This window comes from Procambarus clarkii, chromosome 47 (assembly GCF_040958095.1).
Source record: "Procambarus clarkii isolate CNS0578487 chromosome 47, FALCON_Pclarkii_2.0, whole genome shotgun sequence".
Lineage (NCBI taxonomy): Eukaryota > Metazoa > Arthropoda > Malacostraca > Decapoda > Cambaridae > Procambarus > Procambarus clarkii.
This window is the reverse complement of record NC_091196.1, coordinates 16,214,353-16,231,197: the sequence shown is the minus strand read 5'-3', so window position 1 is coordinate 16,231,197 and position 16,845 is coordinate 16,214,353. Positions and strand designations below refer to the sequence as shown.

The following is a 16,845-nucleotide window of genomic DNA, read 5'->3' as shown; positions in this document are numbered from 1 at the left end:
CGCACACACACACACACGCACACACACACACACACACACACGCACACACACACACACACACACACACACACACACACACACACACACACGCACACACACACACAGACACACACACACACACACACACACACACACACACACACACACACACACACACACACACACACACACACACACACACACACGCACACACACACACAGACACACACACACACACACACGCACACACACACACACACACACACACACACACACACACACACACACACACGCACACACACACACACGCACACACACACACACACACACACACGCACACACACACACACACACACACACACACACACACGCACACACACACACAGACACACACACACACACACACACACACACACACACACACACACACACACACACACACACACACACACACACACACACACGCACACACACACACAGACACACACACACACACACACACACACAGACACACGCACACACACACACACACACACACACACACACACACACACACACGCACACACACACACACACACACGCACACACGCACACACACACACACACACACACACACACACACACACACACACACACACACACACACACACACACACACACACACACACACACACACGCACACACACACACACACACACACACACACACACACACTGACAAGATATTTTAACAGGATACTTGCATTTAAAATGAGCTAGCAGTAAATTACCAGGAGGTTCAGTACCCGTAAGGAAGAAATCGATACCCCCGTTTAAGCGTTGTTGAGCCAAAATGGACGAGATTTGCTCCTGGTTAAGTTTCCAGTGTTTGTTCCGCGGCTACGATGGAATCACCAATTAGCGGCGCTGAGGGGCTCACTGAACTGTATTTGGATACCATTATCCGCAACTTCCCTCCCCCAAGTTCCTACATTCTAATGATCTTGGCTAAGTTAGAGGACAGTATACCGTTGTCGGCGTAATCCCCCAGAGCGGCGTGGGCGTGTCGGTGACCCGGGCCTGACCGCCCTAAGACCCGCCCCTCACTCGGCCGCGCGCGGCTCCGCCTCATCCACCAGTCGCTCGCTCGCGCTCGACCACATCCAGTCGCTCGCCAGTCGGTCCCGGGCGCTTGAGCCGAGAGGATGTACAGCGCTCCGCTCGTGGGATCTTTGGGCCATGTGACGCCTTTCGCCCCCTCAGCCTGCGGGCAGTCTCCCAGTGTGTGATGATGATGTTCTCTAGATACCGGACTCCTGAAAATGTTCTCTAGAGCGGTTCTTGGGGGGTCAGTCGGTCGCGACGCGTCCTGCCGTCTCGTAGTCCTCCGACGCCGTTTTATACATTGTAGTTTGTTGGTGAGAGATGTGTTTTGGGACTTAGAAATATTTTAGGGTAGCAATTCGGTGAGGAAAATTAAAGTCGGGAAGTCGACCAAGCATCGTCTCTCTCCTGAATAGTGAGTACTATTTCTGCCATTTAACGTGTTCTTGTGTTAAATCTATTTGTTGAAATAAATTAAATTTACAACATTTTGTTCAACTTAACCAAACTGAAGATTTTTACATACATAACTCTAGTATAATATTCCATAAGTGTGGAGGTTGTGGCAGGCCGTCCATACGGGTCTCTCCTCCGCCCCCACACCAGATGTTAACACACTACACTTAACACACTGCACATAACACACTGCACATAACACACTGCACATAACACACACTGCACATAACACACACTGCACATAACACACACCCTGCACATAAAATACACTACACATAACACACTGCACATAACACACTGCACATAACACACACTGCACATAACACACACTGCACATAACACACACTACACATAACACACTGTACATAACACACACTACATAACACACACTGTACATAACACACTGCACATAACACACACTGTACATAACACACTACACATAACACACTGCACATAACACACACTGTACATAACACACTGCACATAACACACACTGTACATAACACACACTACACATAACACACTGTACATAACACACACTACACATAACACACTGCACATAACACACTACACATAACACACACTGTACATAACACACACTACACATAACACACTACACATAACACACACTACACATAACACACACTACACATAACATACTGCACATAACATACTGCACATAACACACACCCTGCACATAACACACACCCTGCACATAACACACACCCTGCACATAACACACACCCTGCACATAACACACACCCTGCACATAACACACACCCTGCACATAACACACACCCTGCACATAACACACACCCAACACATAACACACACACTGCACATAACACACACTGCACATAACACACACTGCACATAACACACACCCTACACATAACACACACACTGCACATAACACTCACCCTACACATAACACACACCCTACACATAACATACACCCTACACATAACACACACCCTGCACATAACACACACTACACATAACACACACCCTACACATAACACACACCCTGCACATAACACACACTACACATAACACACACTACACATAACACACACTACACATAACACACTGCACATAACATACTACACATAACACACACACTGCACATAACACACACCCTGCACATAACACACACTACACATAACACACACTACACAAAACACACTGCACATAACATACTACACATAACACACACACTGCACATAACACACACCCTGCACATAACACACACCCTGCACAGAACACACACACTGCACATAACACACACTGCACATAACACACACTACACATAACACACACTGCACATAACACACACTGCACATAACACACACCCTGCACATAACACACACTGCACATAACACACACTACACATAACACACTACACATAACACACACTGCACATAAGACACACTGCACATAACACACACCCTACACATAACACACTACACATAACACACACTGCACATAACACACACTACACATAACACACACTGCACATAACACACACTGCACATAACACACACTGCACATAACACACACTACACATAACACACACTGCACATAACACACACTGCACATAACACACACTGCACATAACACACACACTGCACATAACACACACCCTACGCATAACACACACCTTGCACATAACACACACCCTACACATAACACACACCCTACACATAACACACACACTGCACATAACACACACACTGCACATAACACACTACACATAACACACCCTGCACATAACACACACACTGCACATAACACACACACTGCACATAACACACACTGCACATAACACAGTGCACATAACACACAGTACGCATAATACACATAGTACACAAAACAGACACACTTCACATACACAGTGGGCCATAATACACAGTGGGCCACAGTACACAGTGGGCCACAGTACACAGTGGGCCACAGTACACAGTGGGCCACAATACACAGTGGGCCACAATACACAATGGGCCACAATACATAGTGGGCCACAATACACAATGGGCCACAATACACAGTGGGCCACAATACACAATGGGCCACAATACACAGTGGGCCACAATACACAATGGGCCACAATACACAGTGGGCCACAATACACAGTGGGCCACAATACACAGTGGGCCACAATACACAGTGGGCCACAATACACAGTGGGCCACAATACACAGTGGGCCACAATACACAGTGGGCCACAATACACAATGGGCCACAATACACAGTGGGTCACAATACACAGTGGGCCACAATACACAAGGGGCCACAATACACAGTAGGTCACAATACACAGTGGGCCACAATACACAATGGGCCACAATACACAATGGGCCACAATACACAGTGGGCCACAATACACAGTGGGCCACAATACACAGTGGGCCACAATACACAGTGGGCCACAATACACAGTGGGCCACAATACACAATGGGCCACAATACACAGTGGGCCACAATACACAGTGGGCCACAATACACAATGGGCCACAATACACAGTGGGTCACAATACACAATGGGCGACAATACACAGTGGGCCACAATACACAGTGGGCCACAATACACAGTGGGCCACAATACACAGTGGGCCACAATACACAGTGGGCCACAATACACAGTGGGCCACAATACACAGTGGGCCACAATACACAATGGGCCACAATACACAGTGGGTCACAATACACAATGGGCCACAATACACAATGGGCCACAATACACAGTGGGCCACAATACACAGTGGGCCACAATACACAGTGGGCCACAATACACAGTGGGCCACAATACACAGTGGGCCACAATACACAGTGGGCCACAATACACAGGGGGCCACAATACACAGTGGGCCACAATACACAATGGGCCACAATATTTATCAAATAATATACACATGGAAGATACTGGAGGGACAGGTCCCAAATCAACACAGTAAAATAACAACATACTGGAGTGAACGATATGGAAGAAAATGTAGAATAGAACCAGTGAAGAGCAGAGGTGCCATAGGCACAATCAGAGAACACTGTATAAACATCAGAGGTCCAGTGAAGAGCAGAGGTGCCATAGGTACAATCAGAGAACACTGTATAAACATCAGAGGCCCAGTGAAGAGCAGAGGTGCCATAGGTACAATCAGAGAACACTGTATAAACATCAGAGGCCCAGTGAAGAGCAGAGGTGCCATAGGCACAATCAGAGAACACTGTATAAACATCAGAGGTCCGCGGTTGTTCAACACCCTCCGAAAGAGTATAAGAAATATTGCGGGAACAACCGTGGACATCTTCAAGAGAAAAACTAGATCATTTTCTGGACGAAGGGTGAGGGTGGGGTGTCGGACCAACCGGGCTGTGGTGGGTATGTGGGCCTGCGGGCCGCTCCCAGCAACAGCCTGGTGGACCAAACTCTCACAAGTCAAGCCTGGCCTCGGGCCGGGCTTGGGGAGTAGAAGAACTCCCAGAACCCCATCAACCAGGTATCAACCAGGTACAGCATTGCCTGCTAACTCCTGTCTTCCAGCAGACCTGCAGTGGACCACAATATGCAGTGGACCCCAATACACAGTGGGCCACAGTACACAGTGGGCCACAGTACACAGTGGGCCACAGTACACTGTGGGCCACAGTACACAGTGGGCCACAGTACACAGTAAACCACAGTACACAGTGGGCCACAGTACACAGTGGGCCACAATACACAGTGGGCCACAATACACAGTGGGCCACATTACGCAGTGGGCCACAATACACAGTGGACCACATTACGCACTGGGCCACAATACAGTGGGCCACATTACGCAGTGGGCCGCAATACACAGTGGGCCACATTACACAGTGGGCCACAATACACAGTGGGCCACAGTACACAGTGGGCCACAGTACACAGTGGGCCACAGTACACAGTGGGCCACAGTACACAGTGGGCCACAGTACACAATGGGCCACAGTACACAGTGGACCACAGTACACAGTGGGCCACAGTACACAGTGGGCCACAGTACACAGTGGGCCACAGTACACAGTGGGCCACAGTACACAGTGGGCCACAGTACACAGTGGGCCACAGTACACAGTGGACCACAGTACACAGTGGGCCACAGTACACAGTGGGCCACAATACACAGTGGGCCACAATACACATTGGGCCACATTACGCAGTGGGCCACAATACACAGTGGGCCACAATACACAGTGGGCCACAATACACAGTGGGCCACAATACACAGTGGGCCACAATACACAGTGGGCCACAATACACAGTGGGCCACAATACACAGTGGGCCACAATACGCCCTGGGCCACAATACACAGTGGGCCACAATACACAGTGGGCCACAATACACAATGGGCCACAATACACAGTGGGCCACAATACACAGTGGAGCCACAATACACAGTGGGCCACAATACACAGTGGGTCACAATACACAGTGGGCCACAATACACAGTGGGCCACAATACGCCCTGGGCCACAATACACAGTGGGCCACAATACACTGGGCCACAATACACAGTGGGCAACAATACACAATGGGCCACAATACCCAGTGGAGCCACAATACACAGTGGGCCACAATACACAGTGGGCCACAATACGCCCTGGGCCACAATACACAGTGGGCCACAATACACAGTGGAGCCACAATACACAGTGGGCCACAATACACAGTGGGCCACAATACACAGTGGGCCACAATACGCCCTGGGCCACAATACACAGTGGGCCACAATACACAGTGGAGCCACAATACACAGTGGAGCCACAATACACAGTGGGCCACAATACACAGTGGGCCACAATACACAGTGGGCCACAATACGCCCTGGGCCACAATACACAGTGGGCCACAATACACAGTGGGCCACAATACACAGTGGAGCCACAATACACAGTGGGCCACAATACACAGTGGGCCACAATACACAATGGGCCACAATACACAGTGGGCCACAATACACAGTGGGCCACAATACACAGTGGAGCCACAATACACAATGGGCCACAATACACAGTGGGCCACAATACACAGTGGGCCACAATACACAGTGGGCCACAATACACAGTGGGCCACAATACACAGTGGAGCCACAATACACAGTGGGCCACAATACACAGTGGGCCACAATACACAATGGGCCACAATACACAGTGGGCCACAATACACAGTGGGCCACAATACACAGTGGGCCACAATACGCCCTGGGCCACAATACACAGTGGGCAACAATACACAATGGGCCACAATACACAGTGGGCCACAATACACAGTGGGCCACAATACACAGTGGGCCACAATACGCCCTGGGCCACAATACACAGTGGGCCACATTATGCAGTGGGCCACAATACACAGTGGGCCACATTACACAGTGGGCCACATTATGCAGTGGGCCACAATACACAGTGGGCCACAATACACAGTGGGCCACAATACACAATGGGCCACAATACACAGTGGGCCACAATACACAGTGGGCCACATTACACAGTGGGCCACAATACACAGTGGGCCACAATACACAGTGGGCCACAATACACAGTGGGCCACAATACACAATGGGCCACAATACACAGTGGGCCACAATACACAGTGGGCCACAATACGCCCTGGGCCACAATACACAGTGGGCCACAATACACAGTGGGCCACAATACACAATGGGCCACAATACACAGTGGGCCACAATACACAGTGGAGCCACAATACACAGTGGGCCACAATACACAGTGGGCCACAATACACAGTGGAGCCACAATACACAGTGGAGCCACAATACACAGTGGGCCACAATACACAGTGGAGCCACAATACACAGTGGGCCACAGTACACAGTGGGCCACAATACGCCCTGGGCCACAATACACAGTGGGCCACAAGCACAGTGTGCCCCACGACACACTGGCCACCACACCCACACGACACATCACAGTGCAGAGTGCCAGTACCCATGGGTGACCTACACCAACACCCACCACACTACCATTAATGGGTGTTATCGTGGCCTCTGATGCACCATTGCCGTCTCTTGAACTGGGGGAAACGCGTTCGTTTTCTTCCTTGCGAGAAGTAACTTTTCCAATTATTTTTATCGCACTGCGATATCTTATTATCCAAAATTGAGGTTTCGTGTGAGGTTCTTTATGAGTGCCTCGACGGCTGTTTTAAAAGTAATGGGAGTGAGATATGTTAGGAACGTGTGTGTGCCTTGCACTCTCTCGTTTCTTATTGTTGTTATTCGCTACCTGGAACAAAAAGTTCCAAGCAGCACGGGCTATGGTGAGCCCCGTAGTTCATGGCGTTGGCTTGCGGGCAGCGTTAGCCGGGGGATACTATGACTCCGGCTCGTGTCGTATTTACGTATAAACAGGCGCAGTAAAGGTAATTATGTTCGCCTCGTTGGTGTGTCAGAATGTTGGCCATAAGCCGTTACTTGCGCACTTGCCGGAGCTGCTGTTATCGTTCTGGGTGTTAGTGCGCACTTGTTCTCTGAATAATAGTTACCTCTTACAGCTCTTGAGTTTTTCATGTGAAATCACACGCGTGGCTTACTAAGGTTTGGAGACACAAGGGAGACACTCACCCATTAATGTTTGGAGACACAAGGAGGACATACACACACACCCATTAATGCTTGGAGACACAAAGGAACACTCACCCATTAATGTTTGGAGACACAAGGGAGACACACACACACCCATTAATGCTTGGAGACACAAGGGAGACACACACACCCATTAATGTTTGGAGACACAAGGGAGACACACACACCCATTAATGTTTGGAGACACAAGGGAGACACACACACACCCATTAAAGTTTGGAGACACAAGGGGACACACACAACAGGTGTACCCTGCTTCTCGGTGTGTAATGCACTGAGAGTTTATTTTAGTCTAGAATTACCTGGAGGACTAAAGTATACTTGCTGTTTCGTACGCTATTGTGGTGCTCTTAATAACACTGCGGTTTGAGTTCCTAGTTGGGAAATAGGTGAAATTTGTGTAGTCGTAACTTAACCTTGAAGTCTAAGGGCTAGATTGCTTGTTTGAGTGGCGCCAGGGACCTCCTTGTTGCTACACCAAATAGACATCCAGACCTTAGTTACCCTGAGGTCAAACAACGGAGCGTGAGGTACTTTTTAGAATTTGAAAGGATCCATAATGAGCAAATATTCAACGGTCCTGTAAGCCCTTAAGTCTTAACATCATGGTAATCTGATTGTTTATGTTTCTTGACTTGTTGGCTGATGTCAATATGTAAACTTGTAAACCTTCCCGGAACGCTACGCGTGTTAGTGGCTTTGCAAGAATGTAAAAATTGCAAACTTATGTAATCTCACCCATCTATTGTACCTTCTTGTGAAAATAAATTATTATTATTATTATCTTTCTATGTGTCTACTATGTTTTTAAATGTACAAGTAACTGGTGTACATGTGCTCTCTCTCCCACGTCAGCGTACTCAATAGTTCCTCTTCCTTCCTCAGTGAGTTAATAATACTGGTTCTCAAGTGTTTATGTACAGATCTGAAGCCTCAAACCATTTGAACAGCTCACTTTTTTTTTGCTTGTTAATGGTAAACTACACAGCAGTTTTGTACAATGATTGTTACATCTGTAGACAGGGTGGGCTTCGACAGACAGACACCAGTATACCTGGAACCTACCTGCAGAGGGTATTGGAAGTTCTTCTACTCCCCGAGCCGCTCTGGGGCTAGGCTCGACTTGTGATAACTTGAGGCAACAGGCTGTTGGAACAGGTCCTACAACCTGTTCTCTGGACTAGTTCTCCAAATCAATGTTGACATATATTTTATCATAATTTTACTTATGGATATTACATAAATTTTACGTTTAGTGGGATTTAGTGCAAAAGTATTTGTGAAAATATCTGCGTCCGTGACATGTTCTCAGATCGAACAGCTGTGTTTATGAACGCACTCAGATCGAACGGTTGTGTGCTTCAGACGTAGGCCCCTAAGTCTGACTTTTCTTGCTTTCGCTGTTCGAAAGTGTTCACAAGTACATGTACACAAGAACATCTTGTGTGTTTTGTTCATTTGTTCGAGTGTTCAGTACCTATATTATTGTCACGTAACTCACGTGCTCCACTATGAGTCTTGCTATGGCGCCTCCTCCACCCCCCCTCACAGTATCACCCTCGAACACTAGCCTAGTGGTCTCCCCATTCATGACCACTATGCCCATATACCCCACATGCCCCCCCCCACGTGCCCCTACGTACCCCCACGTGCCCCCACGTACCCCCACGTGCCCCTACGTACCCCCACGTGCCCCCACGTACCCCCACGTGCCCCCACGTTCCCCCACGAACCCCCACGTACCCCCACGTGCCCCCACGTACCCCCACGTGCCCCCACGTACCCCCACGAACCCCCACGTACCCCCACGTGCCCCCACGTTCCCCCACGTACCCCCACGTGCCCCCACGTACCCCCACGTACCCGCATGTGCCCCCACGTGCCCCCACGTACCTCCCCGGCAATGGCCACCCTTCCACTAACCAGAAATACACGAACCCAAGCAAGCAACTTGCCTAACCTGTCTAGGTCGATGCATGGAAGATGTCAATATTACAGCGTTTTAATATTTAATAATAAGTCGCAAATTAAACGAGTGGGATCGATTCTGTGAAGACTTGGATGAACTAGGCGTGAGAACGGGTCGTTGTGTGTATGTGATTCTTGTTTTATAGGCCTATCCTCCGCAAACACTGATCCTTGTTTGTTGACATCTCGCGAGAAAGCGTACAGGGATTTGTTTGCCCTCTAAGCTCTAGCTTCTTATCTGTTAAAACAAAAGCAAGAAAATCCTTATTAATGTTTTTCTTGTGGATTATATGCATTAGGCTGCAATATATTTCTGTTTCAGTCGAAACTGAATATATTTCTGCAATAAACTGTCGAAACTGCAATATATTTCTGTTAAGTTTCAGTCAAAGATTCACTGGCAAATGTTTCTGGAGTGTGTGTGTGTATATCACAATATGGCGTTATATCAGGGTGGAGTGTGGCGGGGAGTTCATTATTCACGACCACTAATTGTCGAGCAGTCGTCCCTAGCCTGTCCGAGCGACGGTTGGGGGACACTGATGGAACGCTCTTGTGTGTGTGGGTGTGTGTGTGTGTGTGGGTGTGTGGGTGTGTGTGTGTGGGTGTGTGGGTGTGTGGGTGTGTGTGTGTGTGTGTGGGTGTGTGGGTGTGTGTGTGTATACTCACCTAGTTGTACTCACCTAGTTGTGTTTGCGGGGGTTGAGCTCTGGCTCTTTGGTCCCGCCTCTCAACCGTCAATCAACAGGTGTACAGATTCCTGAGCCTATCGGGCTCTGTCATATCTACATTTGAAACTGTGTATGGAGTGAGCCTCCACCACATCACCCCCTAATGCATTCCATTTGTCAACCACTCTGACACTAAAAAAGTTCTTTCTAATATCTCTGTGGCTCATTTGGGCACTCAGTTTCCACCTGTGTCCCCTTGTGCGTGTTCCCCTTGTGTTAAATAGACTGTCTTTATCTACCCTATCAATCCCCTTCAGAATCTTGAATGTGGTGATCATGTCCCCCCTAACTCTTCTGTCTTCCAGCGAAGTGAGGTTTAATTCCCGTAGTCTCTCCTCGTAGCTCATACCTCTCAGCTCGGGTACTAGTCTGGTGGCAAACCTTTGAACCTTTTCCAGTTTAGTCTTATCCTTGACTAGATATGGACTCCATGCTGGGGCTGCATACTCCAGGATTGGCCTGACATATGTGGTATACAAAGTTCTGAATGATTCTTTACACAAGTTTCTGAATGCCGTTCGAATGTTGGCCAGCCTGGCATATGCCGCTGATGTTATCCGCTTGATATGTGCTGCAGGAGACAGGTCTGGCGTGATATCAACCCCCAAGTCTTTTTCCTTCTCTGACTCCTGAAGAATTTCCTCTCCCAGATGATACCTTGTATCTGGCCTCCTGCTCCCTACACCTATCTTCATTACATTACATTTGGTTGGGTTAAACTCTAACAACCATTTGTTCGACCATTCCTTCAGCTTGTCTAGGTCTTCTTGAAGCCTCAAACTCAAGCCTCTTGTGTGTGTGTGTGTGTGTGTGTGTGTGTGTGTGTGTGTGTGTGTGTGTGTGTACTCACCTAATTGTGCTTGCGGGGGTTGAGCTTTGGCTCTTTGGTCCCGCTTCTCAACTGTCAATCAACTGGTGTACAGATTCCTGAGCCTACTGGGCTCTATCATATCTACATTTAAAACTGTGTATGGAGTCAGCCTCCACCAGCCTGTGTGTGTGTGGGTGTGTGTGTGAGTGTGTGTGGGTGTGTGTGTGTGTGGGTGTGTGTGTACTCACCTACTCACCTAGGTGTACTCACCTCGTAGTGTGTGTGTGTGTGGGTGTGTGTGTGTGTGGGTGTGTGTGTGGGTGTGGGTGTGTGTGTGGGTGTGTGTGTGTGGGTGGGTTCTGTCACTTAATGAACGGGTATTGCATCGCGCTCTGTGTAACTGCATTCGTTCTCGGCGAACGATCTGTCATAGGCTACTGAAGTTAACATTGGAAAGCCTTGCTTCCTAGACCTCTATTTTAGTGGCCATAACTGGAGTAATGGACAGTAATGAATTATGTCAGTTGCTTGACGAGCGCCACTGAGAGCAGCAGTAGCAGGGGGCGGCCCAGAAGTGACTTTACGCTAATACAATTTCATTTCGTTCATTTTATAATAAACGTGAATACTAAAATACTTTATTGTTATACTATTTAGTTATTTTATTGTACTTTATTTTTATTTTATACTAATATATTATTTCATTCATGGTAGTATTACGGTAAAGTTACTTAAACTTGGATCTATATGTTAAAAGGTCCAAGTTGAAACTCCCACAGGGGGGGGGGGGGATGGGAGAAGTGGGGGGGGGGGCACTATCTCATGTGGGCGTGATACATGTCAGTCATACATGTATCACGCCCACATGTATCACGCCCATCATGTATCACGCCCACATGCATCACGCCCACATGTATCACGCCAACTTGCATCACGCCAACTTGCATCATGCCCAGCATGTATCACGCCCACATGTGATGGGTTCAAAGTTTCTAGGTTCAGTAGGCTACTTAAGGCATTAGAGCGGATAGACAAGTTCAGCGCCTTACTCTTCTAAATTTCTAAGTTTAGTGCCCTACTGAAGACTCGAACCAGTGGCAATGTGTGCTTCTTTACTATTTGCGCCTGCAAGATTGAGCTGTTAGCTCTTGGACCCCGCCTCTCTAACAATCTCAAGTCTAATGAACTGACTTCCGAGCTATTTTTTCTCTTTCAAATCAATGATATAATTTTCACAGACTCACACCACCATGAAGCAGCCCGCAGCAGCAGCAGCTGTTTATAACTCCCATGTACCTATTTACTGCTAGGTGAACAGGGGAAACTAGGAGAAAGAAACTCTGCCTGTTTCTGCCTCGGCCGGGAATCGAGCCCGGGGCCTTCGGACTACAATCACCGAGCGCTGTCCACTCAGCCACGAGGCATTGTGTGTCCTGAGGGATGGGGGGGGGTCCTACCTTACCATTCTAGCTGGAGTGAACTTCTTTTCTTGAAGATTACCAAAGCTGTCCAAACGAAGCAGCTGCTCAAAGTAATTACTGAAAAAAGGTCTTTAATAAAGGTGTTTTCCTTATTAAGGCCACTCAATAGCTCGCTCGATAGAGCTTCGGCCTCTCACACGCGGTGGGTTCAGGGTTCGAGTCTCCTAGAGCCCAGAGGACTGGAAAGGTGTGTAATGACCCCCCTACTATAAATATACCCATTATAAATGTACATTAATGTGGTGATGGATGTGATGGTCAAAGTACGTCTTATATGCAGATATATATCACATCATCGCCATATATCAATGAGAACATCCACCAGAGCCGTGATGTGGACTCTAACCTGTGTCAATACGTCTCATATGCGTTATCATTTCCTCATATGTCAGTATTATGTTAAAAGATATGAAATATTCCTCATTATGGCTAATCAGCGTTAAATATTATAATATTATATTGCTCCTTGTGTTAGGTGCTACGTAGCACATTAAGAATGTCCACACTTGCTGTAGCGACCGTTTGTAACCCACTGTTATATTCAGGTGTAAGTAGCATCATCCAGGTCTGCTGGAACACCATGGAGGTCTGCTGGAACACCACGGAGGTCTGCTGGAACACCACGGACGTCTGCTGGAACATCACGGAGGTCTGCTGGAACACCATGCAGCTGTCTGCTGGAACACCACGGAGGTCTGGAACACCATGCAGCTGTCTGCTGGAACACCACGGAGGTCTGCTGGAACACAATTTAACTGTGTGCTGGAACACAAGAGTTAGCAGGCAATGCTGTACCTGCTTGATACCTGGTTGATACCTGCTTGATGGGGTTCTGGGAGTTCTTCTACTCCTCAAGCCCGGCCCGAGGCCAGGCTTGACTTGTGAGAGTTTGGTCCACCAGGCTGTTGCTTGGAGCGGCCCGCAGGCCCACATACCCACCACAGTTCGGTTGGTCCGGCACTCCTTGGAGGAAACAATCTAGTTTCCTCTTGAAGATGTCCACGGTTGTTCCGGCAATATTTGGGTTATCATTTTGTTTTAATTCCTTATCTCCGGCTTCAGGCTAGGCTCTATTCCTTATCTCCTGCCTCTAACTAGGCTCTATTCCTTATCTCCTGCCTCTAACTAGGCTCTATTCCTTATCTCCTGCCTCTAACTAGGCTCTATTCCTTATCTCCTGCCTCTAACTAGGCTCTATTCCTTATCTCCTGCCTCTAACTAGGCTCTATTCCTTATCTCCTGCCTCTAACTAGGCTCTATTCCTTATCTCCTGCCTCTAACTAGGCTCTATTCCTTATCTCCTTCCTCTAACTAGGCTCTATTCCTTATCTCCTTCCTCTAACTAGGCTCTATTCCTTATCTCCTTCCTCTAACTAGGCTCTATTCCTTATCTCCTGCCTCTAACTAGGCTGTATTCCTTATCTCCTGCCTCTAACTAGGCTCTATTCCTTATCTCCTTCCTCTAACTAGGCTCTATTCCTTATCTCCTGCCTCTAACTAGGCTCTATTCCTTATCTCCTTCCTCTAACTAGGCTCTATTCCTTATCTCCTGCCTCGGGCTAGGCCCTACAGAAGAGAAAGTGTAGAGCGGCAGCTTAGTTAACGCAAAGTCTCTACGACACAAAAAAATATATAGGTCTGGTTCAGAGTAGGCCTCCAGCTTTTTCATCATAGCCCTATCCTATAGGCCTATACCAAGAAAGTTTGAAGAGGGAGGCATTGGAGGAGATAACTGTTGTGTAATGCATTATGCATGAGGAATATTCCATGATCAACTGATATGCAAATGCCAGAACATACATGCAGGCGCAGAATAATTCATAATAACTCTGCCATCACACAGTAAATTGCAATAATGTCACAGTCGCTATGAAACAAAATTATATATATTGCAAAATTTGTATACACCGCTGTCCAAGTTAAATTAAATTTATATGTTCATATTATTTAAGGCATTATTAAATTTCTGCTTTAAAATGCAGCGGGCATTATATTTTGTATTTTTAAATATATAACCAACAGTCATTAATGGACGAACATTTCATGTCGAATTTTTTCCTTTTTATTTTTGTTGTAAATAAAAGCATAGAATTGGATTGCAATTGTATGATGCAGCGCGTTGATGTAATACAGTTAGAGGCTGCCTCGTTGAAACAATGGTAATTCTTGTTATTTTTGGCTGTTTAAACCTGTATTATTTTTCCACCCGGTCAAAATGTATTCCCCCATAACTGTGGCTCTGCGCGGGTTCACCCTCACTGTTATTGTACTGCGCCGCTGACGCTCCATCATTTACTGAAGATATTATACACAACTGCATGTAAAATGTGTTTAACCATAAGGTTCGCCTTACATCATTGTGTTTGAAGGCAGACGCAATACAAATATATATATATATATATATATATATATATATATATATATATATATATATATATATATATATATATATATATATAACATATGGAAGGGAGTACCACCTCTAGCTGGAAGAAGGGGGACCCATATATATATATATATATATATATATATATATATATATATATATATATATATATATATGCGAACAAGCCTGAATGGTCCCCAGGACAATATGCAACTGAAAACTCACACCCCAGAAGTGACTCGAACCCATACTCCCAGAAGCAACGCAACTGGTATGTACAAGACGCCTTAATCCACTTGACCATCACGACCGGACAAAATGAGGTGATAGCCGAGGCTATTTGAACCACCCCACCGCCGGCACTCGGATAGTAATCTTGGGCATAGCATTTTACCAAATCACCTCATTCTTTGGGGCACACGTGAGGAACACAAATGCGAACAAGCCTGAATGGTCCCCAGGACATATATTATATATATGTCTATATTATATATTTATATATTAGTTTTTATATATATATATATATATATATATATATTCTCGTGTTGGAATGCGTGCTAGAAATCAACAATTGATGAGTTAGGTCAACAATGTGCCTTCAGAGCAGTTAACAATAAGTTTCAATTGCTAACAAGCAACTCGCGACCAACACTACACCAAACTCCTCAACAAAACCTGGAAGATCTCAGAGTGTAATCGACAAAAGTAATTCCATCCATCATCACTATCACTCAAGAAGAGCCTCACGTCTGGAGCATTATTGGACGGATCATCCAATAAAATCAACAGACTCCTTGATGGTGCTACTGCTGGACTTAGACCCGGTTACAAGTACCTCTGGGAGTCTCCACTACCTAAACTGTGTAAATAAAAACTGTGTAAATAAAAACTGTGTAAAAACTGTGTAAACTGTGTCAATAAAAATATTCGTACACCCACATATGAACGCAGAAACAGCGCTTTTCAACATATATTCAAGAAATGGGTAAATATTTAATTTAAAATGATCTGTCAAAAGTCTTAGCCAAATATCCGCCGCTTGCTGACTGTAGGTGCTAAGTGCGGGTGTTAAGTGCAGGTCTTAAGTACGGGTCTTAAGTGCAGGTGTTAAGTGCGGGTGTTGTAACCTCTCCACCACCGCTCGCCGGCTAAGGGGGGGGGGGGGGGACGGTGTGCATAAGCAAATCAATTTATGAAATTAACTTAACGCATATATAAGTTTAGTATATTGACTCTAATAAGGGTCACTCTCAAACCCGCTGTTGATACATTCATTAAACTCTACGGTACATTAAACACCAACATGTGTACTCTCACAACTCAGTAC

At 46.7% G+C, this 16,845-nt stretch overlaps 1 protein-coding gene across 1 annotated transcript in view; it reads left to right on the top strand.

Annotated features, from left to right (window-relative positions):
• Positions 1-1,110: 1,110 nt before the first annotated feature.
• The window catches only part of LOC123749789 (protein O-mannosyl-transferase TMTC2), a 918,506-nt gene continuing 902,771 nt past the window's right edge, over positions 1,111-16,845 (top strand). The window contains exon 1 of the mRNA XM_069301975.1: positions 1,111-1,476. The gene's annotated coding sequence lies outside the window, so the exon portion shown is untranslated. The remainder of the gene's footprint in view (positions 1,477-16,845) is intronic.